The sequence below is a fragment of the Equus przewalskii genome, chromosome 14 (assembly GCF_037783145.1).
Source record: "Equus przewalskii isolate Varuska chromosome 14, EquPr2, whole genome shotgun sequence".
NCBI lineage: Eukaryota > Metazoa > Chordata > Mammalia > Perissodactyla > Equidae > Equus > Equus przewalskii.
Genome location: NC_091844.1, coordinates 40,577,924 through 40,604,680, shown reverse-complemented (window position 1 = coordinate 40,604,680; position 26,757 = coordinate 40,577,924). Strand labels below are relative to the sequence as shown.

The 26,757-nt window shown below is 41.3% G+C and overlaps 1 long non-coding RNA gene across 5 annotated transcripts in view; it reads right to left on the bottom strand.

The window, feature by feature from the left end:
* The window catches only part of LOC139075758 (uncharacterized), a 47,633-nt gene that overhangs the window by 5,924 nt on the left and 14,952 nt on the right, over positions 1–26,757 (bottom strand). The window contains exons 3-4 of one of the 5 annotated variants that reach the window (XR_011526523.1): positions 22,414–22,490; positions 20,996–21,110 (exon numbers count right to left, since the gene is read on the bottom strand). The exons of 1 other annotated variant lie outside the window; for it this stretch is intronic. This is a non-coding gene — a long non-coding RNA (uncharacterized lncRNA). Of the gene's footprint in view, positions 1–20,995; positions 21,111–22,413; positions 22,559–26,757 lie in introns of all 5 variants that reach the window. 3 more of the 5 variants (XR_011526524.1, XR_011526521.1, XR_011526520.1) reach the window with 3 other exon arrangements.

Sequence of the window (26,757 nt, the reverse complement as noted above, 5' to 3'; positions counted from 1 at the left end):
AGAGCCAAACCCAGATCAAAACTGTGATGTTTGCTATCAACTGCTTATACCTTGATGTGAATACAAGTTTACCAGTAACTTCTAGAAAAATTTGAAACTAAAGTCTCTTCTGTCATTGAAAGAAAGAAAAGTACTGTCGCCCATGACAGGAGTTTCAGGGTTCTATATAGATGTTGTCCTGGGGGCTAGAAATCTCAGAAATATGTTTCAACTATTCCACTTGGGCACCCATCTCCAGATGAGTTTGAGTTCTAATTGGCCTTTGGCAATTGGATGGAAATTTTCTCAAGAAACATAAAAAATGAAGAATAAAATGACTTGTGCAAAAGTACCTGTCCTTTAACCAGGAATATCATCCTCTTTAAATGGTCTGAAAGACAAACAGAACCAATTTGGCCAAGGCCAAAAAAGATACGCTTTCACCAGACTAAATCAAGTTGCTCATTCTTCTGTGCCATGGGGTTACTTCTCCTTCTCTGCACCCCACACCCACTGCCTCCTGATGAGCTTAGACCCACAAAACTGAATGTGGTATGCTGCTGAGGATTGCCTCACTCAAACTTCCTTCCCACGTCCGAGGGTCCGAGGGGTAGAGGTGGGCGGGCCAGGAGGAGTGCAGAGCCATCCGCAGCCTTCTCCCCTGGAGAATCTATTCACCGCTGGCGCTGACATGTGGCTTCATTCACTCAAGCACCTCATGACTTTGAAGGTTGATTTGATCACAAATGTTAATTATGCTTCTCTTTAACATGATTTATAGGACATTAGTGACAGCAGGGGAGTGTTTACTTCATGCAGGTAAGATACCAGTCTAGGGGCTGCCTCTGATTTCCATGTAATTAGGAAAATTTGGCCCACCCAGGGGTCTAATAAGATTGCCACTCTCTTTCTCTCCCCAAAATGCAGAACAAGTCACAAACTGGCATGCTGCATCTCCAGTTGCCCATAACTTTATTTTTACTACAAAATTTAAAGTAACCAAAGAAATCACATTGCTATGGGTGTGTCATCTGTGAGTGGCTTCGCACCAACAAATGGAGTTGGTTGCTAGCAACTATATAGGTTTCCTCTAAATGAAAATCGAGTTAGTATTTCCTTTCTCGAGGGCAAAGTGTATGCTTTGGATAAGGATTTTTTTTTGGGGGGGGGGGGTGGTATAAGCTTGCCCACATACACAGGGCCTTGTTTTGTGTGTGAGTGTGTGTTTATGTGGCTGTGGTGTGTGTCCGTGTATGCTTTATAAATACCCTTGGGGAAGAAGCGTGTTGCTCTAATGCCTGCAAAACAGGTCTGTGGAAGTCTCCCTCTTTTACTGCTGAAATGATTGAAAATCTGGAATGGGAAGAAGAGTTAAGGGCCTAAATACGCATAATAAACACAGAAATGGTAAGAGTTTCTACCTTTTCATGCCTCCCCTGTGACAATCACAGGCATGGTCATGAAATGGTTACATACTTTCCCTCTCTCTCACATCTAAGCCCATAGGTAACCACGTTTAGATACATCTCTTCCTCCATCTGTGCAAGCCTCTTTCAGAAACACAGCCCCTCAATTAAGAGCTCCCGCCAACCTATAGTTTTTGTGCCTGTAACATATGCCGTGATGTGGCTTCTAGGAAACTTACAACATTGCGTTTGCATGCTGTTACAGCACGAGGCATCTACACAGTATAAACAAGACTGGAACAAGACCCCTTTAAAGGGGAAAATCGGCAGCAAAATTCCGAACCCATTTTAAGGATGTATAGCAAAAGGGTTTTACAGCTATTCTGGAGAGAAGGGCCAGGGATTACAAAGGAGAAATGGAAATCTTTCTTCCTTTTTTTAATCAGAGCGGCTTTGTGTGAGGGTACACTGAGCTTTGACATGAGCAATGTTTGGGTCTGTGTTGCCAGCAAGAGAAAATTCAGTTTGTGCCATAATATATATGTGTATGGGAACAGTATTTTTAAAAATACAATAAAATGTTATCTCTGATTAGAAAAGAAAGATGAATTCTCCTGCTAAACCAGGTAACCCTAAAAGCGTGTTAACACGAAATACTAAATAAAATGCTACTCATCTATAATAAATCTTATTACACATTTTGGCAATTTTACTACTAACATAGTGAAGGTTTCAAGCAATGTTTGAAAATAGAAATCTTAAATTGAATCATTGTTGCATGAATATATGCAAAATATTCATTTCTAGCACTGTGAGGGTTGAGTGCTTTTAAATTGGAGAAATCACTCATGACTTCACCTTTTCATGCAAGATAAAGTTGTATGTGGTAACATCATTACAATGTCATGAAAGGAGTGGAAATCATACAACAGTTCTGCCTAAAGCTAATATACAAAAAAAGAGCTTCAATATTTTTCAATATTGTTCAATATTTAAAGGTGCAGTGCAAGGCTTTAAATATATTTAAAAAAATCATTAGGCTTTAGATGTCAGTGAGGCCTTTACTGAGCTCGGAGACTAATAAAATCATTGATGAGATCTCTTTAATATTTAACGGAATTCATGTCTTAGGTAGTCGCCTATTTTCCACTCCTGTCTCTGCAGATGAAGCTAAATATAGATTTTTAAGAAAAGATTTATGAGGAGGTGATTATAGATTTTTCTTAACTATAGCACTAAAATAAAACTATTTACTCAGTGATACTGTCATAACAAGAGAAAAAGCATTATGACATTTAAATAGGATTTTCTATCAATTCTTTAACAGAAAATAGCTTCAAAAGTAGCTAACACATTTATACACACTAACAATCAGGAAATTCAATCAGTGAAAACAAATGAGCAGATTTTCAAATGAGTTGCCGAACCATGAATCATCAATAGAGGGTTAGGAGGATTGTGAGAAACTGAAAGATTTTTATTTTAATATTGAGGACAGCAATAATTGTTGCTGCTCATGGATCACTTTGCTTTTTTCCTATCCAATGATAAAGAAAATTAGGTGCCAAAGTTCAGACTCAAAATCCTATGTCGTGTGTGCATGCGTGTATATACATATGTGTATATGCACACACTGATCTAAGACTAGCTCTCATTTAATTATATTATTTTTTATCGTTACTCTGTACGGGAACATCATCCATTCTAAGGTAAAGTAAGGCATTCACAGGCTCAACTTTAAACCCTGTTTACGTGTGAAATTGATAGCTCCATTTCTATTATCAAGTCGCTAGTCCAGCACTTTAAAGTCATGGTCTGCAAAATAAAATTGTCTCCCTTTTGAATGTCAACCCCTAAAACCAAATATTCCCATTTATTAAAATAAAAATGTAAATTTATAAATTATCATCCTATTTTTATGTAAAAGCATTCTGGAAAGTACCACATACCATTGTCACATGGCAAACAGCCCTCCCCATCATTGGCTGTTGCTAGGCTACCAGGAAATGGAATGGACCATTGCCAATGATGAATTAACTGATGAGCCAGGATGACAGTAATCTTTGTCACTGGATGCAGTAGCTGTCTGAGCCCTGTCATTTTCTGCATTTCATGTTAAACAGATATACCTAGATTGTAAAACAATACAAAGAAGAATCTGAAAAGAAAGAAGTAAACTTTGACAATCAGAGAGCGGTAGCTTTTTACATATACATGTAAGGCTTATTACCTTCACTGAAGAATGTGATCCAACATTCGTTAGCTTTCCTTTTTTAAATTAAAACCCGTGAGCAAATGAAACTTTGTTCTACATCAATAAAACTGATTCAAAAAGATACCTACTGGGAAGTACTCTGTAATCTGTGTCTACACAGAGTCAAAATATCCAGCTAAACTGTGAACAATTCACAAAATAATCAGGATGTTTGGTCCATGATGTTAACCATTGGGATATGTGTATATGTAAGAGTATCCTTATTTGGGGAATTGTACAGACAAGGATGACTGACCAAATCTGGGTGTTTGGGCTTTGTAGACTTTATAGGCATAAGTAACTAGTGATTGAAATACCCCGTGAAGAATACCATGTCTACACAGGATACAAGATTTTTCCATTTGAACAAACTAATTCAATCAAATTTTCTTTTTCTCATGAATTTATCTAAAAACATATCGAACAGGTCAGTGGTTTTGTTCTACTTGTATATTCAACCTTAGACCAGTCATGAAATCTCACAAGGCAGAGGACAGGGACTCAGGAGGTCTGAGCAGTGGACTGCAAGGGAAGACAGAAGTAAAGTGAATGTATGCTCAGAGGTGTGAGCACACACCATCGCAGAAATCTACTGAGATAAAAGGGGGGAAAAATGAATTTGTGGACCCAGTGCAGGGATGAGGTTGTCCAGGAAGTTGGCAGAGTGAGACACCACCCGTCAGGAAATTACACAGCAACAAACATGGCTTGACTCCAAGCAGTGAGACCGATTTCCATAAGTCAAACAAGAAAGGCTGTCTTATCATGTTTCTAAGAGATCAAAGGAAAAAATAAAGGGGGAAGTTCCAACAGTGGCACCAGAAATGCTGGGAGTATTTAATGATAAAGGCCATAAGGAAAAAGCAATATGGAGAGACAGAGGGACAACATCAGGTGGAGGCAATTAAAAGTTAAAAATGATGTCTTGCCCAACCACTTCTGAATCTAGTTTTTCCCCAAATCATCCTGCAGACGAAGCTCAACAATCTGGACTGACACTTGTGCTAATACCATATCCCCTCTAAAAATTTCAGGAACGGCACACTAGTTAGGTATTCTTCTCCTACTTGACTATGCAGCAACCGACTCACTGTGAAATGGATTAATTCTCTTAGATATACAAAGTGGATGTGAGTCACTGAGTGTGGAAATGCATACGTGTGGGAGTGTGTGTGCGTGTGCGCGTGTGTGTGGTTTCAGCGGTTTTAGGACAAAGGATCTGCCAATGAGACAAAAACTCTAGGGTCTTGTTAGTCCCTGCATTGGTGAGAAGATGAATGGCAGGGGGTTCTTTGGACCTAATACTTCACAGCACTCAGGGCCTGTTCCGCGCTTTTTTAACATGTGGATTTTTGAAATGATAGATCATAACTATAGACCCAATGCATGTGGATGTGGATTGTATGCACGTAATATTTCAGGAGAAGTGTATGCAACCTAATCCAATCACTCTGAAAAATGTGGAAAATGGAAATGCATAAAGAAAGCTGCTGGCATAAAAGAGAATAAAGAAGAAATATTGATGAAGCTCTGTATGGATTAGGCAAATATATCCATTTGGCATTTGAATATATATGTATATGCATGTATATATTCTGATCTATGTATGTTTATATATATTTAATATATATGTATGCAGATATATATTGGATAATCAATGTATCAAAACAAAACATATCAGACAAGAAAATTCCTTTTCTTTGAAGTTAAAATAGCCACCTAGCTTCCACTGTAGGTTTTTGTCATCTCCTTTATAAAGAGCTAGAGAATTATGGAAGATTTTTATTGAGACCATAACCAATACTTCAAAAGTATTAGTAAATATTGGAAGGGTAGCCTGATTGGTGGATTAAAATGTTGACTTTGGAGCCAGAGCTGGGTACACAGCTAAGAATTTCAGCTCTGCCACTATTACCTCCTACTCTGAGGCAAGTTACTTAATGTCTTCTTGCTTCTTTTCTCCATCTATAAAAAGGGGGAGGGAAGGGGATAACAATGGTACTACTGGGTGCCTTAATATTTATTTTTGAACCACTTATAAGCACTAGTTAAATAAATAAATACACACATACATAGTATTTAGCCAGGAAATGCTATCAAGGGAGGTTTTGAAAGCTTCTTTCCCATAAAAAAAAAAACCATCTCATCTTGATGGTTTGATCCAGGCTAACTATTGACCCACAACCCAGTGTGGGTGTGGGCCAATGGTTCATTCTCTGTCTGGGTAACTTAGTCCTATGGATAGAGTAGGATGCTTGCACCCCCTTGGATCTGCCTTCCTCACACCAGGATGCTTTCCAACCTCTTGTCTCCTGGGATAAATTGCTAGTCCCCTTGTCTACCCTAGGTTGTCATCCTCATCTTTCTTACACCACTTCATGGCTTAGCATAAAGATTTTGTGGAGAGAAAAAGAGAGAGGGAGAAACAGAGAAATTTGCTCCCAATGACAGTGAGAAACACTGGATGAAATACAGTATGGAGGATAGAAAAACAGAGAGAAAGAAAGCTGAGGCCAAAAAAAACCCCAAAAACCCAATTCAGCCAGCCACCTGGCTACAAAATAGCTGAGACAAGACAATGAGAGAGGAAAACAGAATGACTATTGTGAAAAAGAAAGCAGAGGCACTGCCTCCCGGCCAGACTGTCCAAGTGGGTTCCAACAGCATTCATTCCTTCAACAATATCTATTGAGCACCTAAGAAGATCTCCTAAATGTAATCAAAATACTCAAAAATCCCTGCCCCTATGGAGCTTACACTCCACAAAGGAAGAAGCTAAATAATAAATAACCTAAATAAGCAAAATCTGCAGTGTGTTCACTGACAACAAGGAGTAAGGGGAAAAAGCAGACAGAGGGTTAGGAAGTGGGTGGGTACAGGCAGAGGTTCATACTGGGCGCTCACTCCCCTCCTAATTCCGTACTACCCAGCCACCAGGAAGGTACTGATGCTCAGATCACTTTCTGATCACTTTCTGCTCACACTAATAGGTTTATACTCAAATGCTCCCATTAAAATTTCTCTCCATGCCCTGACGTCTCCCCGCCATGGACCCAGTGGTCTTGTTTGGAGAGGGAGAGATGGACCCAGAATCTTAGGACTCTTGATTCCTCCCTGAGGGGCCAGACTCTGCTTCTCACACTCTCCAATGGAGATAACTCATTGAATGCAGCATCATGGGAAACTCTGATGCAAAGTTTATCTTCCCACATCTGGAGGAGGCTTTCTCCTCAGTCTGTCATAGTGCCGAGTCTCTGATGACCTGCTTTTTGTCATCTCTGGGGCCCTTTTAAGAGAGAAAGAAGCCATTAAAAACAGATGAGCATTTCCAAAGAGGGAAGTAGTGTGCCCCTTCCACGCTCCTTCTTCAAAGGATATAAACAGCTTCTTAGCACTCCTCCCACATTCTCCTCTTAGCTTTTTTTTTAAGACTTTATTTTTTTAAAGCAGTTTTAGATTCACAGCAAAATTAAGTAGACAGTACAGAGATTTCCCATATACCCCTGCCCCCACACATGCATAGCCTCGCCCATTATCAACACCACCCACCAGAGTGGTACCTTTGTTACAACTGGTGAATCTACATTGCCACATCATAAGAGCCCAAAGTTCACTGTTTTCGTTAGGGTTCACTCTTGATGTTGTACATTCTATGGGTTTGGAAAACGTACAATGACGTGGATCCATCATTGTAGTATCATACACAGTAGTTTTACTACTCTAAAACTCCTCTGTGCTCCTATTCATCCCTCCCCACCCCAACTCCTCCTTGCTTTTTCTTCTCTTCTTCTTCTTGTTTTCCCCTCTTTCTCTCCTAATCTTCAAATTCCCACAATAGTAGATGGTTTGGGAAGCATCATTAGGCTTGAAGTCTGAGGAAGAGAATTTAGGTATGACTGGAAGGAAATGATCACAAAGGGAAGGCACCTTGGTCTTGCCCTTAAATGCCCACATTACTACTGGCTGGGTGGATTTGTATTCAGAAGGTGATATAACAGTGGTTACAAACACAAAGTCTGGACTCACGTTGTGTGCCAGTCCTAACCCACTCCTTTCATGCTCTTTGACTCAAAGCAAGTTACTTAACCTTTCTGAACCCCAGCTTATTCTGTTACAAAATCGGGACAATGAAAAGACCTATCTCGAAAGGTGCTTTTTAGAATTAAATGAGATGATACAGGTGAAGTATCTGGAATACTGTCTAGTAAATAGGTTACTTTAAAACGTTGTTACTCTTGTTGTTGCTTACATGGACCTGAAAGGAGCAGGAACTGAGGGCTATGAGTCTCTTTTGCCCATGCATAGCAATCCTCCAAAGGACAAGAAAACAAAAGCCAGCACTCTTTCAAGTGATTCTGTTGTTGTAGGATTACATTCCAGCTGGGGTTCATTACATTTTTATATCTTACCTAGTGGAGCAATTTGACAGTACTCATGGACAAGGCAATCTCTCAGCATCACCCCAAGGTTAGGCCCCTTAGAGAGGCTAAGGACAGAAGCAGTAGGGACAAAATCTAATGCTCTTAAACAGTTTTTAGAAGATGGAGAAAACACAAAGCTCTCTTGTGCTAGAACTCTCCTTTCAGTAGAACTAGAACACAGTACTTCGAGCTCCTATACGCATACCTGTCTCCAATTGGACAGTGAAGCACTTTCGGAGAGAAATTAGCCCCTCATAACCCTCAGCCACACACTTCAGGGCCAGTGACCTGTGCAAAAAGCACTTTTTGGAAAAGAAATTAAGCAAATTGGATATTAGAAGTGGGATCATATTTCTTACCTAATAGACCACACTGGTCATCCTGTGATGGCAGAACAATTCTGCTTGGAACCTTAGAGCGAAAGGAAGAGACTTGATGTCTCAGCCTGTTCAAATATAGATATTTCATCTCATGAGAGTGAGCTGGCTGCCTGGGAATGCCTCAAGTCTGGTGAAACAGCAGTTGAACTGAGTGAGGTTCTGTATGACCAAACCACGATGCTGCTGCCAGGAGGAGGAGGAGGGAGCTCCCAGGCACCAAGAGAAGTTGCCCTCCAATCGAACCTTCCCCAAGAACTGATGATAATTTAACCTTTCCTCAGCAAATCACAGAAATCTACTCAGGATTATTAGAAACACTGATTATGATCTACGAATAGCTTGATAGAAATATCCTAATAACTAACTGAATTTTTCAGGGTTCCTCAAGACTTTGGGGGCCATGTGCACAAAGGCAATAATACCTGGCAGTGGCTGTGTCTGCATATGAAAACTACATGGATTAGGGTGGAGAAAGGTGGTTTTCTAGTGTTTTCCGGGATGGGGGTGGAGAGGGGATGGAATATTTGGCTGAATTCAACTTTCTCTTTTCCCTGGATTCAAACAAATGGGTTTGTATGTAGAAATAGACATGAAACCTCCCAAGATACACTTTGTGACTTCAGTCTAGAAAGAGTGGAGATTTTTGACCTGAGATCCAAGATCAGGTCCTTCTGTTTCTCTGGTGCTCTGTAGAAGCCCTTCTATCTAAAAATGTCCAGCACATGATTTTCTGCATGAGAATTTTGTTTCTCTTTCTTAAGTATAAGGTTTAGAAACCCATCACTGTACATAGTTAAGTCCACTTTTTCCAGATAATCTTTACTATGCTTGATTCTAGAGAGACAAAACTCTCTACCTCTAACCCATTTCTTAGGAGACCTTCCCAGTGTCCTGAAAGCAGGAGCCCAGCCTGCCTGACCTCTCCTCTCCAGCCACCCTCCCCTATCACAACTGTTTAGAGCAGGAGTGGACACATGACCCCAGCTGCAGCAGTCTTTCTCCCAGGAATTTGAAATAGGAAAACTAGAATCTGCTTTACTTTGACGTGGGAAATATGAACTGGATGGTCATGTAGATTTGCAGGCCAGGGCCACCATTTGAAGGCAGCCATGATGGGCCATGTGTAAGCAGATATGTAAACAGAGAAATTGATCATCAGAGATGAGAATAAAGCATAGAAATGAAGAGAAGCAGAGAGGAGAGATGATGGGATGAGAGAGAGGATGAGTGGATGCCCACTTCTACTCCCATTTCTGTGAGGCAAAGCGCTATGAGTACACGCAGGTTTCATGAAGTGCTCATGAAGCCTTTTAAAACACCTACCTTTTTTTTTTAGCTTATTCAAGTAGATGTTCTTCCTTTTTTTTTTTTTTTTTTTTACGAAGATTAGCCCTGAGCTAACTACTGCCAATCCTCCTCTTTTTGCTGAGGAAGACTGGCCCCAAACTAACATCCATGCCCATCTTCCTCTACTTTACATGTGGGACACCTACCACAGCATGGCTTTTGCCAAGCGCTGCCATGTCTGCACCAGGGATCCGAATCGGCGAACCCCAGGTTGCCGAAAAGTGGAACTTGCAAACTTAACCACTGCGCCACCAGGCCGGCCCTGATGTTCTTCCTTGCACCAAATAATTCCTAAAGCAACTATTAAGTAGTATGTAGACACAGCATGGCATAAACTCTTCAATATATCTTATTGTGGTTCAAAAGACTGCTCAGCATCACATAAGAATTTCATTGCATTAATGTTGCACAAGTATAAAGAACATAGGAGTTCAGATAATGAAAGACTGGCAATATTGAGAAAATTAAATGGTTATCTATGACCTAAGCCCTGAACAGCTCAGAGGAAGGAGTTATTCTTCCAGTACCATTTCATGAGAAGTTAGCAAGCACATCAATGGACTTAGGTACCACAGTGATAAGCACTTTGTCAACCAAGAGAGGGAGATAAAAGTCATCAAGGATGTTGAATGCTAATTGCTGTCTTCATTTGTAGCCCAATTGGCTTTAGAGAGCAAAGTTAAGCATCCCCTGGTCCCTGGAGACAACCCTTCTGGATTTGGGCTTAAAGAACGTTACAAATGTCTTTACTTAGAAGAAAGATGGGGAAGCATGTTTTTGCCTATCATAAAGGGTATCCTTCTAATTTACTAGTCATTCCACCAAAAATCAAATGGGTATTCTGACATGTGGGGGTGTAATTAATAGATAAGTGTGTACGAATATCCATAAGAGAACATGGTATGGATTTAAGTGTCAACATTAAATTGAACAAACATTTAGAGTACGGGAGATTTGATTTTGAGCTCTCCACTTTATTAGCCATATGACTTAGTGTGAATCTTAGATTTCACATAAGTAAAAGAGATATAATAATACCAACTTTGTTGGGTTGGTGTGAGATTTAAATGACATAATATTTTTAAAGCACAGAACACAGTAGGTATTCAAAAATGTGCCATGGAATCTTACTCCATACCAAGTACTTTCCCAGATTAAACATTAATAAAATCCCAAATGTAATCACTTTAATACAACATTCAGTATTAGATGGAACTATCTTAAAAGAAATCCTTCCTGTGCTATTGAATGTTTCACTCTTTGGTATATTTCTTGATATTTACATTACAGTGTCTATGTAAACCTAGAATATCTTCAACAAGCAGCAGCAGAACATGAAGAAAGAGCCCAGGCCTAGCAGCTTCCAAATTCTTGCCATTGCGTGGTTGGCTGGAAACAATAATCTGGCCCATTGCAAAGTCCATATGATTTTGAATATCACAGAGTGTTAATTAAATTAACTTTCTTGTGCTAACAGATGATAAGCAAACTGGCATCTAATAAACTCTTCTAATCACCTTTCTACTTTGGGTCACACCAAAATGGTGTTCTGCCTCCTCAGGCCCCTTTGTTTTAATCAAAACCACCTTTGCTGACCCTATTAGAGAATACAGACACCATTTCAACAGTGCTTTCCCTATTTCACATCTTCCTCACCCTCAACCACTAGCTGTTTTCTGCTTCTCCTCTCACAAAAACTACACCAAGTCATGAAATAACATGGTTGATCCTCTTGAAAACCCAACCCCCCCTATTTTAAAAAACTAGGAAGTGATACTCATCCTATACTGAACTGAGCAGTTTCTTAGTCAACATTTTCCCATTACCTCTCCCTTGCTGCTCAGACAAGATGAACCCTCCTCTTCTCCTCCACTCACTTCCCACCCCAACGTCCCCAAAGGCTATCCATGAGGTCATTCTCCAAAGATCCTCCTTCATAAAAAAGGCAATGTGGCGCTTCCGGTAAGAAGCTTCTCTCCAAATGCAGCCCAGAATGTTAGCAAGAGAGCCAAACGAGGTGAGCACTCACATCTAGCAGTGGCTTAAAGGATAACAGCTTTGCGTTGGGCACAGGTCAGGGGAACTTTGGTTCAGAGAACAGGTGGGCTACCTGACAACCAGCAGGCAGCCTTGTTTTTGACTACCGCCATCTTAAATCAGGATGTTGGGCAAATCATTAGTGTCTGCTAGTTATTAGACAGAGGAAAGTTCAACAGCATACGCATGTTTTTCTCCCAGCTTCCCAGGTGGTAGCTGTTTCAAGCAGCAACCTTTTCACTTTGTGCAGCAAGACTTATAAACTTCCCGTGGCTAAAACCGTGTTTTCTAACCGGATTCCCACAACTGAGCCACAGCCGCACGAGAGAGGCAAAACCCATCTGGGAACGTCTGTCTGAGGAGTTGCCATTCCCTCTCCTCACAAGTTTATTGTTGAAATTACTGAAATGTACACAAATGACTGCATTTGAAGGTGAAATTTGGTGGAAAAATAAAGATATAATAGGATTCTTTCTTAAATAATTTCCTGGTGCGATGTCTGTCTGAAAAAATGAAGCGAAATTATATGATGTCAAAAAATCATGTTTCAAAATGATTGACAACATGTGAATGTTTTGCATTGTGAAATGAGGTGGAAAATTTTAATTGCATGATGGGAGGACATAATATTTATTAGAACCTTGTAACTACAGAGGATTGCAATGAAGAGGACACAATTTTAAATTTGGCGTTAATACGTCAAGTCTAAATCTTAAATGAACATGCAGGAGTAAAATTCTTTATCAAAGCCTTTTCTTAGAGTGTATGATTAAGTTTTCAGATTCTAAGAACTAAACAGGATCAACGTGTGGGACACGTCCATATCCTGACAAAGAGCCTCGCTAGTCTGCATTTGTATTCCATTCTGAACAGTGTTACCACACAGCACGTGGCTGGGTCAGAGAGAAATAAAGTTGATCCATGAGCGGGGCTCACATAAAAAGTGGTTGTCTTGCTGAAGACCTAGGATTTGTAAAGAATGCAAGGAATGGGGGAAAGGACTGGACATTAAACATAGGGGTGAGAAAAAGATACAGAAAGGAATATATATGAAACTGGCTAAACAAAGCTCAAAAGCCAAATCACCTTTAACTCACCCTTGAATGCAAACAACTCAGCTGAAGTTGGCAAATGTCATCCACATTTGTTGGTCTACTCGTCAACTTATAAGAAGACTGGAGCAGGCATATATTAAACAAATGACAAGAGTGGCTCAGCTCCTTCCAACGGATGGCTCCATAACCTTCAACACCCTGATAATAAAGGAAGAAGCGCTCTGTTTCCCCAAAGGAGAGAGATGGTTCTAAAGCCAAGGCAGAAGGACGTGTCCCCAGACCCTACCCTCCCTCTCTGACTCTCCCAGAAGTCAATAGCTTTTATTGATCAGACAGTTACTGTAGGATCACTTCTCTCCATCCTGTCCCAAACTCCACCACTCAAGAAAATGTTGCCTCTCGGTCTACAATAGCTGCAGCGATGAAAACTCAAAAGAGGAGTTCTGTTATTTTTTTCCCCTGGGCAGGCATTTCTGGAGACATCTAAAATTGCCAGCAACAAGATCATTATTAAGATTATAAGAAAAGAGAAACGTAAAGAAAAGTTGCTGTGACGCCAAGCAGGAGAACGGTGGGGAAGCACCTCTCTCTCTCTCTTTCTCTCTGAGGTTGATGCTGGCGCTTCACATGAATATGGCAAGGACATAAATCACTGAGTTGGAAATCCTAGAGGGTCAGTGAATGGGTCTATAACTAGTGGAGCAGAAGAGGTCAGAAATTAAAATGGTTAGCAATGAGCAATAAGAAATCTGAGCAAGGCTTAAAGAGGGCTCGGAAATAGATACTTTATGGCCCCTTTCTCGCAGAATTGAAGAGATGAGCTGGGAGTAAAAGAACAAAGATTTGGCCAAGGAAATAGAAAGTCACCATCTCATGATCATTTTTTTGTTCAAGAACCTATCTTTTGTATTTTCTATTTATCCCAATGTCACACGTTCTTGAAAGCTAAACATCTAATAATATGCATACAAATATATTCCTTCTTTTAAAGCATCTTTGCTTTCCTGGATATGATTAGTGGGTGAAAAATTTCTGTCAGATAAATACAATAATATTTTTTCATATAGCCTTACATTCATTTGTTAGCCAGAATGATTTTCTTTTCTGGTAGTAAGAGTCACTGTTCCAGGAAATTAACACCTCATCTCATGCATATAGTGCAAGATCCCAGATTTTTTAAATGCATCTTTCCCCTCCCAGACAACAGAGTTTAAACAGAATTCAGAACTTCAGAGGCTTCTAAATTGCAAGCCACCAAAGACTTATCTTCCACCTGCTCATATTGTTTGCTGCATTCAGATCAGAGAGGGAATTTGCATCTCCGAACCAACAGATATAAAGTGCACGAGAACATCACAAAGTAATTACGAGTTTATGACATCATCTTAATATTACAAAGGAGAGAATGAAAGACCCGAGAGAAACGTGCGATTTCCCTTTTGGGAAAACATTAATGGATGCTTACAATCTGTTTTCTTTTGTTTGGATGTTACAACCAATAATACACTTTTATGTCTATAAATAAAGACTAAAGTTGAATAAATCCAACAAACCCCTGAGCCTGCAGCTTGGAATCTTGATTCACATTCAAGGCCAAGATTTATGAGTCACTCGCAAAGAATCAGTTGAAGCTGCAAGATTTGGGGGGAATGTCTCCACATGGCGATTATTTGGGGGACTGATTATGCATGCACACCTGATCACGGTATCACCTGTCCCAGCTCATCCGACATGATAGAACATGGCAATTTTCTCTATTTCCCTTTGCTTGCACAACAGAAACTGATGCACACAACCTCATACCATTCATTTTTAAGTGTGCTTCCTTGTCAGAGGCATCCTTCCCTTTCCACTTTAGCTCTGACTTCTGGAGGTGTTGTGCAATGATGTATGTAAATGTCTTGATAACTGCAAACGGAAATGAGGAACACCAACACTAATGACCGACAATACAAAATAACAGCTTTTTGGAAAGATATTTCCCATACACATAGGATGGGCTTTTCTCTTGGACGATATTTACCACCTCCACCGCCACCCTCCACACACTCACTTTACGAGGTTTAAATTACAGTTGAGACCATTGGCAAAGTCCTCCTGGGTTTTCTAGCCCAATTCTCCTATATGGGAATGTCTTCAGAACAGGGTAGGCTTTCTTTCCTTTCACAGGAGCTCTCTGAGTGTTTTAGCTCCTCTTAAATACTTGCAACACTTGCAGTGATGGGGCCTCTGCCACCTCCCCAGGCAGTTCACTTCAGTGCCTAATTGCCCTTACTGGGAAGAAATTTTTCCTAATGTCTCCTAACCGACATTTTCCCCTTTCCTTAGTTTCAAGCCGTTACTTCTTATTAGACCATTCTCAACCACGGCAAGCCATCCCCTTCTTTCCTTAAAATTATTATTGCTCAAATATTTGTAGACAGTTAGCATAGGCTTCCATCTCTCCAGCTCCTTTTCCTGAAAGCTTTAAATGTTATGTTCCTTTAACCTTTCTTTATAGGTCATCTCTTCTAATCCTTTTATCTTTTTTGTCACCCTTCTCTGAGTTCTCTCTAATTTACAGTATTGATGTTCCCTTTATAATGAGGTGCCCCAAACAGTATGCCGTGCTCCGTAAGTGGCTGCCAGGAGAGGCACGATCGCAGGAACTCCATTTTCCTATAAGCAACACCTCCCTCGTATGCTGTGTCTCCGTAGAGCATTTGTCTTTTTCGCAGCTGCACTACATTATCTAAATACACTATCAGTCCCAATTCCTTCTCTCATTTGTCTCTTGAAGACATGACTCACCTAATCCAGGTTTCTCCTTTTCTTCCTACCCACCTCAGTCCCCCAAACCCCCAAACCAGGATTGTTCACAACTTGAATCCAAGACTCCTTGGTCAATTAAAAGAAAGCTTTAATTTCTTCAGTTGTCAAGGCTCTAGTCTATAGTAAACTAGACACAGGTAATCGTAAGCTGTGACCCTTTTATTTACAACACCATCAGATTGGGTTTATTTTTACAGCATTGTTAGAGATTAAGAGCAAAGCTTCTGTCTTCGTCACATTGGTTTTACTGTGGGTTAGGACCTACGGTGCCCCACTTCATTTCCTGAGACCCAAGCAATGAGCACAGAATCATTTCTAGTAAGTTCTGACTCTGATTAAAAAACAATCTTTATGAAATAGAAGCTAATAAAATTGCTTTCCTAATTACCCCGAGCTAGTTCATTTCCCAGCAAATATAATAAAATAGAGTTACTTGGCTCCGATTCACAAAATCTGAACCCGAGCTCATTATTAAGGCATTTAGCAGGGAAAAAAGCATGTGTGCATAAGATGCTGTCCCATCAAGCAGAATGCAAAAAACCTTTTGAAGTTTAGACCTTTGAAGTTTGAAGTTATTGCTGCATTTTTAAAAAAAGTGCAGGTATTTCTGCTAGGAAAAAATATACATTGGAGTCATTTATATTAACAGAGCAGAGTACCTATCCTAGCATAATCTTTGGAGGTTTTCTGTTGAGAATAGCAAATCTTTATTTAAGAAAAATATTGAGACCCTTTCCATTGTACTTGCTAATCTGCAGCTATTATACAAGGCAGCAAGACTTTTACGTAATAGAATAGAGTAACTCATGTCCCAAGGCTATTTCTGCCATGACTTATGCCACTCACAAATCTCTTTCATCTATTTAAAGCGTGAGATTCTGATGACTACAAATGTATGAAAATGTTTGGGGATTGTTTTATTTTCCTCTAAATGTCCTATCATTCATTAACATGGACATGATTTGCTAATATTTCTAATGCATGCATGAATTCCTCACTAACGGAGGTTTAAAATGCTCCATTCCCAGGGGAAAAAAAGACAATTACCAAAATTAAGAGAGACTTTAAGAAGAGACTCTCTATTAATGAAAGGGGAGATATTTACATGGCAGAATCAGGTAGGCCAAAAAATGAAACTTCTCCTCTGTTCGGCGATATGACACACCCATTTTCTGTGATATAACTAACAGAGTTACAGCTCAAGGTGACTATAACACTAAAGTAAATACAGCCAGGACTGACTCATGAGCAAGAGCCAAGCCCCTATGGCCAGTCACTGGGATGTTAAAATCTTCTTTTCTCCTTTTTGGATATTTGCCTGAAACCAATCTCTTAGAGCTCAGTCTCACAAATCTGAAATGGGGAAAGAAATTGCCTCTGTCTTCTACCACGGAGTGCAGCCTCTTCTTGGGGAAATTTGTGAAATTCCACCCCCTGGGCAAAAACCATGGCTTTTTGTCAATATGCCCCAGGTGGAAATCTGACATTTCCATAATGATATGACAGATTTCCATCTGGGAAAACTGCCTTCTGTTTTCACAATGAATTTGAAGCAAGAATGAAAAATCTTTCACTTTGTCTATAAAACTATTTAAAAGAAAAAAAAATCTGCACTTTTCCTGACTTGAAATAATGGAGTGGGTATTAAACGAGAAAAATCTGTAACTATTTTGAGTTCAATCAAATCATCAGCAATACTTAGAAAGAGAAGAAGGAACTATGCAGAGAATCGATCCTTCCAGACAAATTTTGTTACCGTTTTTTGATAGTTACTAGCAGATGAAGGAATAATGTATATCTAGCAATAAGTGAATGTGCGTCGACAGTGTACAGCTGGAATTCAAGAAAAGATTGACACAGGTCATCAGTAAGTCTATTTTCTGAAACTGGTTCTAATTGATTTCGATGGGAGTATTGTCATACACACTGAAAATCTGCTGAAAGATGATAAACAAAGAACAGCAATGAATGAAAAGCAAAGGGGATGACATCGGGGTTAATGTGAGTTTAGATCTCATTTCTCATTTTTAGAAATGCAACAGGAGAGGAGCAACCTGGACAAAAATGGAAAATGCAAACATACTAAATGAAGGGTGTTACAACGGCCAGTGAGAGCTGAAAAGTGGAATTCCCTTAGAGAAGGGGATGTGGGGGTCTGCCGAGAGAGGGCAATAAAAACACGAGATGGGTCTGGAAAACTGGAGCCAGGACGTTTCAGGGGGAAACGATCAAACACACAAAATGAAAGAGCAGCTCACTGCCTTTTGAAGACTGATCCACTCTCAACCATTTGAATTCCTTGTTGTTCTGTTTTGTTCGCCAGCGGAGGGGTGGGTCGCACGATCCCCAGCCCTCTCTTCCTGAAGTTGTGATGTCCCCAAGTGAAAATCAGGGATCTGCAGGGTTGGATTTTCTTTTTTCTGCTCAAAGTTAATTATCCCAGACTCTCTGAGAAAAACAGACTATTTCCCTTAATGCCTTAATGCCAATGAACCTTGTGTTTTCTTCTCATCACCCCAGAAGGCCATGAGCTGCCATTGTCGCTTTTTGTTGTTAGTGTGGTTTGTTGATGCTTTTAATAGGATCTGTAGAGTCAGACCATCCTGCAAGTTGGAAGGCCACCGACCAACTGAATGCAAACACAAAAGAGGAGGGAATTACAGAAGAAATCAGAGGTGAAAGGAATGGAGGAAGCGATTTGCTCGGGAAAGGCAAGTACGTCCTGATGATTAACACCAGGTCGGGACGCTGAGAGAAAAACGACACAGACGCAGCCAACGCAAGGCATCCGGTTTGCCGGCACCTCCTAATGAGCACAATGGTCAAATGCCCTGGGTTTGCCATATGTTGTGGCCATATGCATATCTGGTGAACCAGATGCCCTGCTTTTTTTTCCCCGTATTGCACCATTTTTCTCACAGCATAAAGACATGGCTTAAGTGAGAAGCAGGAGGGGGCAGAGGCTGGGCAATGATAGCTTGTTATTCCAAAAGGTTGTCGGACCGAAAATATCAGTCAATACGTCCAGGCTCTAATTTTGTTTTCAAATATTTAATGAGCACCTACTAGATTCAAGAAGAGCTTAAATAAAATCGGGGTGATCATCTTTCTTGAGTTTATTAAGGAGAGGTCAGGTCTGGGCAGCTGTCACAATTTCTCTCAATAAGCCCTCCAGGCATTCCGTAAGAGGATCTGATTCCATTGGCCATTTCTAGCGTCCATAAACTCTGAGGCCATTTAGGCATGGTGATTGTTCAGATGGTTCCCTCTCCTGGAAGACTCCTTCTCTATCCCAATTTCCAGCTATTTTTCAATGTCCACTCATTCATTCATTTATGGAGTATTTTTGACTGCCTCTAAAGGGGCACCATTCAAGACCCTGGGCACACCATAGTGAGTAAAAAAGAGACAGTCTCTACCCTTGCCGAGCTTACAATCTAGTGGGACAGACATTATTCAAATAATACAATAATGTAGAATTACAACTGGGAGACATGCCATCAAGGCAAAGCACCAGGAGGCACAAGAGTTGAAACAGAGACCAGGCCAATGGTGGAAGAACAAGGATGAGTCATCTCGATGGCACCTCCTGCCGGAGACCTTTCTGATTCTCCAAGCTGGTGTGCCAGCGTACTCTGCCTCTCTCTCCCTCTTGGAATCCTATCGCATCCTGCTAAGCCCTTCACTATGTCCATCCGCGTTATTTACCAATCTGTCTGGCCTTCTTAATCCTCGACAGCACGTATTACGTGTCACCTATCCTTGCATTCTTAAGTGCTTCACCCACTATTTAGTTTGGTGACCAAATTACTGATATCTCAATTACTCCTCAAAAGAGAAAGGAAATATAAATAATATAAAACATCAGATAATCCTAAAATCCTTATGGCTAACTTTCGCCACGCCTCAGGTTCATGTCACTACCATGGTACTTATCACCAGTTCTGTTTGTCCCCCAAAAGCTAGTGAGCTTCTGGAGGGAGGGGATTGGGTCTTTGCAAAGGAAGTCAGGTTTGAGCTAAGTTTAGAGGAAAACTACGCAACAGCCTAGCACCATTTCTGGCACTTAGCAGATGCTCAGCACCTGTCTGTGAAACAAGCACATGAACATAAATGAAATAATTGTCACCCTCCGTCAGGTGTCCCCCCCCGAATGCTTGCATTGTGCCTTTTGACTTCTACATGCCTGTCTGTTGTTGGCACGTAATGGGCAGTCAGTAGCTATTTATTGAGTTAGAAGTCAAGCCTGGCCTCAGCAATGCACCATCCCAGGGGACACCACCTCACTGTGGACTGTGGAAATGGAGCCTCCCTGAAGCACCATACAGATGGCCATGTGAACAACGCGCCCTATAGTTGTGCGACACAGAGAACCTGCGTCCAGACATTTCATCTCACGGAGAGGAACGTGAAGCTCAGAAGAGTTAAGGGAACTGCCCGAAATTCACGACAAGCTTGTGGCAGGAACGGAGCTATTCTTCTGACTCCCGCACCACTACAACTGGTTGGCTTATATGATTAAAATGAAACTGAATTTAAAATAATTAACTTTGAGCATCTTTTGACTCTCTTTGAAATGAGTCCAGCCCCCCTGGAGCACCAACACAGCAAGGCTTGGAGTTATTACTGAAGTGAATTTCTGCTGTGAACCATAGCCCACATGCTTATAAATCAGCCCATTACATAAGGCGAATACTCCAAGACCAACTGTAAAAAGCTTGATTTTCCTTTAGCAATGCACCTCCTGAGAAAGAAAAGGGTGGGGAAATTGGCTAAGGAAAATGTCCAAAGCTTTGATTCAGGTACACTCCAGATTTTTTAATTTTTCTGAGGGAGACTGGCCCTGAGCTAACATCTGTGGCAATCCTCCTCTATTTTATGTGGGATGCTGCCACAGTGTAGCTTGATGAACAGTGTGTATCCAAGCCCAGGATCCGAACCTGCAAACCCCAGGCTGCCAAAGCAGAGTGCACAAACTTAACCACTACGCCACCAGGCCAGCCCCCTGTCCAGATATTCTTATGTTTATCTTTGCTCATCCCCATTAAAGACTCAGCAGAAGGAAAGGTCTGCACACAGGGAGCACAACGAGGGGCCACGTCAGCTCTTCTCTGAAGCCTTGAGATTATGGGCGATGGTCTCTGAATACAATTTCCTACTCAGGAATGCAAGATAAACAATAGTAGAGCACCAAAACAAACAGAATAAGTCTATTTACAGAAAAGCGCAAGTTGTACAATACAAAGTTGTTCTTTAAAATAATCTGAAGGAAACTAGCGAATAAACAATCAAGTCGTCATTCCACCTGACATTTCCATTCCTCAGTTTGTTGAGTTGTGGGTGACATCCCAGCCTAGTCCCATTAAGTCCAAGTGAAGACAAGATCCAGGTCCTGGTGTCTTCTATTCCAACATTCCATCCTACGAGGAAAAGTTCCCTTAGTGAACAGGATTCTACAGATCAAACGGCGGCCCCTTCCGTGGCAGATTCTAAAATGAGCCCTCTGTATATTTTCTTTGGGTACTTGCAGAACATGAGAGAGACTGCATTTGATTTTCTGTAAATGGGTCATTTCTCAATTCCTAATTTAGAAAATTCACTCAGTGAATTTTCTTGCTCTGGGTATCTGGCAGGGAGTTGGGTGAGGGGAATGTCAGAAGAAATAATACGCCATAAGTTTAAAAACATATTTAAATTATTCTCTTCTATTTTTTAAGGCCTTACATTATGTATCAGTGTAACTGAGTTGGTTCCTGAACACTTTCATTTGGTTTCTTAATTGGACATTTTATAGATCTGGGGGTACATGTTCAATATGTCTAGGGAGAAAAATCTAACTAGCCAATAATATCAAAATAGGACCGGAACCAGGAGAGAATCTCTTATACCCATAATCCTCCTGTTCCACTTTGCTCTACTTTTTTTAGTGGGGGGAAGAGGAGAGAAGGGGTGCAGACCCTGGGTCCGCACCAGCAAAATAAATTAGAGAACTGAGGCAGCTAGTGTAATAATCCAGTTCAAAAAATTTGGTGACCTGAATTTTGCAGCCTGGATGTCTAATAAGCATCCTTCCGTGCTAATGGTCTTTTCTCCCTGCCCCTGTCAGCTGAGGGTTTTCTAAGTCACATTTCTTCAGTCAGAGATTTTAGATTTGGGATCAGATTGTTAACAGTATAGCCGTTGCATGCAGAGTAGAAGAGCAGAAAAAGATGCCTTTCCCTCCATTGACAGAGCCAAGAATCTAACAGTCAATGTGCTGCCCAGAAATAAAAAGGATATTTCTAACATGAGCCTAGACAAATGGCCAGTTGTAATCTTGTTGCCTGTTGGCGGGCAGTCCTGTACCTAGCACTGTACCAAATGCAACATGTGAGTAAGTGCCATCACTTGGAGAAAATAAGTGCATTAGTCAGGGTCCCAGCAGGAAACAGAGTTGTCTCCATATGGTTCAAAAGAGGAGACTTTAAAGAAGGGGTTACTGACAGAGGAGTAAGCAGAGTTAAGGAAACAAGCAAGGAATGAGGAATGAGCTGAGAGGCACGTACAGACTCAGGTTAGCGGGAAGCCCTAAAGCTGATGGAAGGAGGGTGGGAAATGGCTTCCTGAGATCAGTGAGAGCTGGATCAAGGGAGAGGACCAATGAAGTGGGAGCTACAGCAACAGAGGGGTGCAGCTGTAATCAGAGATGTGCACTCAAGGAAGCGAGGGAGTAGGCATACCCACCTTCTCTCTCCTCTCTCCCTCCAGTCCATGCCAGTGCCTTCCATTGGCCAAATCCAACCAGGAGCCAGGGTCAGCCTCTTGGGACACAGAGCAGGATGTAAAGGATGTAGAATGGATTCAGAGGTGGGAAGCAAACAGACAATAACTAGTACGATCAGTAACATTCTTTAGATTGTGGTACATTGAGCTGTGACTGGTGTTTCAAACTACGTAAGGCACAGGGCCATTATCCCCACATATTCCATCAAATGGCCCCATACACTCCTCAGCCAGCACTATGAATGCTCCCCCATCCAGCCCCTCTCCCAATACCCTTCTCTCTCTCCTCCCCAGTCCATCCTTCTCTTTCAAAAACTTTGTCAAGGCTCTCCTGACCTTACTGTCCTACCCTAAGTCTCAATTCTTCTCTCTACTCCAGTAGCCCTCAGCAGAACGTGACACCTGCTGTTAGCAGTTGATAATTATTATGTCTGTATTTTTTTCTTCCCACAACTGAGTAGTTACTGAGCTTTATTAGGTTCCAGGCACTATACTTCACACTGAGGATACAATGGTGTATAAAAAGGAAAGAGTTCCTGCACCCTGGAGCTTTCAGCCTAGTAAGGTAAAGAACAGTCAGTGGAATAGTCACAAAAATACATATGCAATTACAAACTTTTTTAAGTGCTATGACTAAAAAGTGCAAAGTGCCTTGAGAATGTATGGCAGACAGATCTAGTCTGTAGGTTATGGATGACTTTCCTAAGAAGTGACACTTGAATTGAGATCTGAATGATGAATTGGCATTAACTAGGCAAAATAAAGGCTGAGAAGGAGATGGAGAGTGGGACTTCCAATGGAAATAGCATGTGCAAAGGTCCCAAGGCAGGGAGAGTTGTGTTGTTCTTTGATGAACTGATAGAAGACCCATAAAATGGGCTATGGAGAGCCAGGCAGAGCAGCTCAGTAAAGCTGGAGCCTCACTCTAACACATCTATGGCCATATTTGAGCAAGTTTCTAGAAATTTAAAGTAGTTCTGCTGAGAATAAACACGAGGCTGCAGCCTTTCTTGACGTATGTTTCACCAGTGAAGCCTAATAAAGATCGCATTAGTTTCTCCAAATCTCCTTCCCAACAGTCATTGATTTGCTGAATTTTGCTAAATTGCCCATTTCCCCGAGGCAGAGAAAATATTAAAGTAACAGGTCTCCGCGCTATAATGTTCTGTTAGCTCCTCATATTACCTGGTTATTCAAAAGTTGGGAGGCTAAAGGATTGAAGTCATTTTAAAGAACAATTAAGAATTGAATGTTACTGTTTTTTCCTTGTCTAGATGTTCTTTGTCTAGATTTTGGGTTTGTTTCTACATTTACTGTGCAACCAGTTTCGTGGGAGCAAGACATGGCGGACTATTAAAAGGCAACAGGTACATACAACGGGAGAGGGGACAGTAGTGAATGATCGCATCCTGCTCACAGCCTCATTTTCCTTGAGCTCCAAAGAGCACAGTTCTCAGAGGAAGCTGTTTATTACCTTGTGCTCCCCCTGCTGGTCCCTGCTCACAGAGCCAAGGTGTGTACAGAGGTGAGTCTCCAAACTCTGTCCATTCCTCTCTGCCACTTCTGGTCTCAGTGCTTCCAGGAGGCCCCCTGACCCAACTCGCAACTCCAATACTCATGTCTCAAATACTGGAATTTCCCTTTCTCTGAACCGCCGAAGCAGGGGTTGTCTTTGCCACTAGATGCAGCACTTTACTGCAAATCCTCTTACTTTGTGCTCTGTCTCTCTTTTTATCAATATATTCTCTTTGACCAGTCCATGTTTCTCCAGGTCAGTGACCATGACTCTGACTTCTTTTGCACCTCAGAGCACCCAGCTCAAAACTAGGCAAATTGTGGTGGATTAACCATCCGACAGAATGATTTGGCAAGTCTGAAAACAATTAGCAATTGAGAATGAAAAGAAACGGGAATGTCCACCCTCGTTTAGAAGAGCATATCACAGGTAACATATTGGACAATACTCGATGTCTCCAGGTGTTAAACTGATGTCTGTTAGCTACTTCTTTTCCTTCTCCACCCTCTCTGCTACTTTCTTCCCACTGCTAATGGAGAGACCCAAAACTTTGGATTAAGAGCCTACATATAAACACAGCACACACACACACGCACACACACATTCTCTCTCTCTCCAACCCCGCCCCCCACACTCTTTCCTCTTTAAAAGGCAAAGCTCCTTTTAATCACAATGACCATTCCATGTCCAGGAGAAGACCATAGGGCTGTGCCGCCCATGAAGCCAGCCAGGTGGACTGGTCTCCCATTTCTCTGGGCTTGAGTCCCTTTAGGCTTTCTGTCTTAACCCCAGCACCTCAGGTTATGGTTTCTTTTTTGCTGATATAAGCTCTGGAGGTGCCCCCATGGAGACATAAAAAGGCTTCTGGTTTCTACTTAATAAGAAAAACTGAAAATATACAAGACCCTAAATGCATGGCCTCTGAGAGAATTTTCCCATGGGTCACATACTGGTGTAAGAAATAATTAGGAAGGGCACAACTGTACCTAAATTAAATTTGATATTACATTTATATGCCTGCAAAACACTGTGGCTGATCCTCAACTTAATTTTTCTAATTATATCTCTTTTTTTATTTTTCTTCTTTTTCTCCTATATAATGATAATACAATTGTTTCGTGCTCTAGACTTTCCCAGGTTTTTCCCCATTATTTTTTTGCTTGATCTTCAAAATAACCTTGGACAGTAGGGATGGGAGAGAGGATAAGTGGCTTGCCCAAGGTCACGTAGCTAGTTAGCGGCACCACCAAGGCTAGAATATAAATAATCCTCTTTACCTAGCTGCCTATCTTAATGCAGATCTCTAACACCAGAAATAGGAATTAAAAAGTATGAGAGAACTGAGTGAAGGAGAGAATGAAGTCAGGGCTTTTGAGGGCCAACAACTCCTTTCTGGCCACCAAATCATCACTAAGCCCCCATGCTGAGTATGCATTTCCAATTGGAGTGCTTCTATGGATGTGGCTTGAATAATGGTACTTTCTAGTTATCTGATTTTCCACCAGAAATGAATAAGGAAAGGGATGCTTATAAAGTACTTGGAGATCCCCAAGTCCTAAGTGCTATGCTGATGATGTCAGCATCCACTGCGAGGTAGACTGTTTTACGTCAAGCAATTGTAAATACTGGTGGCATCTGTAATGTCTACCTGGAGCAACTTACAAGTTCTACTCTTACCTTTGATTTTGACTTGTTTCTGGGCCAGTAACTTAGATCCCTACCCTTACCTTAATGCACTTTTTATAGTTTAATTTCCTTTTCGTGGTGCTGTTCAGGGTTGGAATTTTTTAAAAATAATACGACTCAATTGAAATCAGATTTCCCCTAAAGAAGTCAAGCAGATCACAGAGGGGCCCAATCTGAGAACTCTGCCCCATAGCCTGTGGTCATTCCATGGAGAATCACACTCTTCCTGTGCTACCCTTTTGTTTCTACCTGAATGATTGGCGAGTTTCAGCCTTACAACCGAGTAGTATTGGGGTGATGAACAAAGCCTCCTGAAAGTACATAGAATTTACTAGTATCACCCACAAAAGCTTTGTGGGTGGGATTCTTCTTTCAGCCCCTCTTTAGCCCGTCCTGATAATTCCTTTCATGGTTGGGGCGGCCAAGGTATGAACATAGAGACAGGAATCTAAGGAAATCTGTTCACTGCAGACAGGGCAATACTTACAAAGGGGGCTTACTGCCTCCTTCCCAACAGCTTCCCTGCTGAGGCCATAGCATGTGACGTTCCCAAGAGCATCATTTTAAGAGCCTCAGGAAACAAGAGCCCTGCACTGAGATTAAGGCATGTGCTTACACGGGAGTGGGGAGAGGGCAGGTAGCTCATCCCTTGGCCACCCATTTTCTCCAGAAAAGACCAAGACTTCAAAGAAATGATGCGGGGAAGAGGACTGGGAGTGGACGGAATCCCAGGAGAAGGTGATCAGAAGAAGAAGAAAAAGGTCTAGAAGAAGGAGGTCACAATAAGCCCTGCCTCTTCTCACTTACTTACCCTTGGGAAAATCGTTTAATTGCCTTGGGTCTCATATTTGTTTTATCCGTACAGTGGGAAACACACTAGAACCCACCTCATAGCATTTTTGTGTGTATCAAATATATAACATACAGGAAGCACTTAGTAGAGAACTTGGGGTTTGGTGGGGTGCCGGTACCAGCTTTGGCAGTAGTAACAACTCTATTGCAGGGACAGCCCCAGGACCCCATTCATCCTAGGGAGAGCAATGGAGAAGATCAAAACAGAGAGACAAGAGCAGACCAGGGACAAGCTCTGCTTCCATGACATT